The sequence below is a fragment of the Rutidosis leptorrhynchoides genome, chromosome 1, assembly GCF_046630445.1.
Source record: "Rutidosis leptorrhynchoides isolate AG116_Rl617_1_P2 chromosome 1, CSIRO_AGI_Rlap_v1, whole genome shotgun sequence".
Lineage (NCBI taxonomy): Eukaryota > Viridiplantae > Streptophyta > Magnoliopsida > Asterales > Asteraceae > Rutidosis > Rutidosis leptorrhynchoides.
In genome coordinates, this window is record NC_092333.1 from 14775196 (window position 1) to 14777713 (window position 2518).

At 37.7% G+C, this 2518-nt stretch overlaps 1 non-coding gene across 1 annotated transcript; it reads left to right on the plus strand.

The window, feature by feature from the left end:
• The first annotated feature begins 1927 nt into the window (after positions 1-1927).
• Positions 1928-2034, plus strand: LOC139886808 (small nucleolar RNA R71). The gene has a single exon (XR_011772671.1). It is a non-coding gene; the product is annotated as a small nucleolar RNA R71 (small nucleolar RNA).
• The last annotated feature ends 484 nt before the right edge of the window (positions 2035-2518 follow it).

A 2518-nucleotide genomic window follows, 5' to 3' on the forward strand; every position in this document is an offset into this window, starting at 1 on the left:
ACAGTCCCACATGACTATAAAAATTTAGATCCTTTAAGGAAATTGGATCTTTATGAAAACATTTGATCTTTTGAAAATTCAAGCTAGATTTTACCCTAGACAAGTTTTCTGATTTAACCCACCATCGGTGTTGCAAAATATATTTGTGTTGCAAAATTCAACTAGTTTCGCCTTTTCTTTAGGCGACAGATTGGATACTAACCGGTTATGTAACTTAAAGTTCCCCTTAATTCTAGCATCTATAACCCGTTTAAAAAGTTTCTTCATTGAACTGTTAACAACGGGGTCATTTAAATTCGTATCAACAACGGGGTTCTTTGTTATCAGGTCATCATTTGGTGTTACTTCATCTTTCCCACACTTAGGCATTTTATCATTACTAAGCACAACCGTTGGAGATTTTGGTTCAACGGTTTTGGTTGGTGGAGATTTAGACTTTTTATTCACAAAGGTAACCGATTTTTCACCATCACTAAGGGTCAATCTACCTCCTTTTACATCTATTAACGCCCCGGTGGACGCTAAGAATTGTCGACCTAAAATCAGAGGAATGTTTGAGTCCTCTTCTATGTCAATGACAACAAATTCGACTAGAAAGGTTAAATTACCCACTTGAATGGGTAAGTTGTCAGCAATTCCAACTGGGTGTCTAATGGTTTGGTCAAATAATCGAACACTCATTTCCGTTGGAATTAACTTACCTACACCTAATCTCTTATATAATGAAAAAGGCATAATACTCACACTCGCACCTAAATCTGCTAGTGCATTATACATGACACAATCGCTAAGTAGACAAGAAACAATAAATTCACCCGGATCGCCTATCTTGGGTGGAAGTTTCGGTGGAACTTTCTTTACCGGTTTTATTTTTGCGGTCTTGGTTTCTTGCATTTGCTTATTCTTCCTTTTTTTTCCATTCGTATCACCAACTTTATTACTTATTACCTGCTCATACTCAACTCCTTTTATTGGGAACGGGATGGGTGGTTTGTATGGTGCATACATTGGTTTTTCAAAACCTGGCGGTGGTGTGACTTCTTCATCATCACTCATATCTGAAACCTTCCTATCTTCTGATGCTGGTTTTTCAGAATTCGTTGAAACCATGTTAATATTTTCATTCCGAGGGTTTACTTCAGTATTACTCGGTAGCTTTCCTAGTTCCCTTTCACTCATTATGCTAGCTAGATTACCTACTTGTTTTTCTAGATTCAAAATGGAAGCTTGTTGAGTTCTAAATGATTGATCAAACCTCTCATTCGTTTGGGTTTGAGTTTCAAGAAATTGTGTTTGAGATTCAACTAGCTTTGTTACCATTTCTTCCAGATTTGACTTTTTCTCTTCGGTTTGTTGTGGTGGCTTATACAAGCTAGGTCTTTGTTGACTGAAAGTGTTGTTTTGAGTTGGTTGGTTATTCGAACCTTCTTGGTTGTACGAGTTATTGTTGGGTCCATTTGGATTGTAAAGAATGTTTTGATTTCGATTGAAGTTTGGCCTTGGCTGTTGATAATTATTTTGATAATTATTTCCCGGCCTTTGGTTCATGTAGGAAACATTCTCACGTTGTTCCATCGTTTGCTCGATGTGACAATCTTTCGTTAAGTGTGGTCCACCGCATTGCTCACAACTGATTCGTATTGTGTGAATATCTTTAGTCATCTTTTCCATTCGTCTTTCAAAAGCATTTATTCTTGCGGAAACGGAATCAAAGTCATGGCTAGAATCGGCTCTAGCCACTTTAGATGAATGAAAAATATCTTTTTCTTGATGCCACTCATGAGAGTGGGAGGCTGTGTTATCAATGATTTTGTGAACTTCGGTAGCGGTTTTCTTCATAATGGAACCACCAGCGGCTGTGTCGATGTCTTTTCGTGTAGCGACGTCGACGCCTTTGTAAAATATTTGAACTATTTGAAAAGTGTCTAAACCATGTTGAGGACATCCTCTCAACATCTTTCCGAATCTTGTCCATGCCTCATATAACGTTTCATTTGGCTTTTGCACGAACGTGGCAATTTCTCCTTGAAGTCTCACGGCTTTAGATGCCGGAAAGAATCTTTGAAGAAATTTCTCAACTAAAACATCCAATGAATCAATCGCTCCTTCGGGTAACGATTCTAACCAATCCTTGGCTTCTCCCTTTAAAGTCCAGGGGAACAACATAAGATAGATCGTTTCATCCTCGATTTCTCGGATTTTAAATAGATTACAGATTCTATTAAAAGTTCGAAGATGTTCGTTTGGATCTTCTTTTGTTGTACCACTAAATTGGCATTGATTAGTGATCATGTGTAGGATTTGTCCTTTGATTTCAAAATCTGGTGTTCTAACATCTGGTTGACTAATGGCATGACCTTGGCCCGTGCGTGTGGCTCTCATTCGGTCTTCCATACTTTGAGGTTCTGTTATTTCCATATTTAAATTTGTTGAATCTGAATCACTAGAAGATTCTGATTTAACGGTTTCTTCCTCGATAATTTCTGTTTGAATAATTTGTGGTTCAGGAGGAATGATT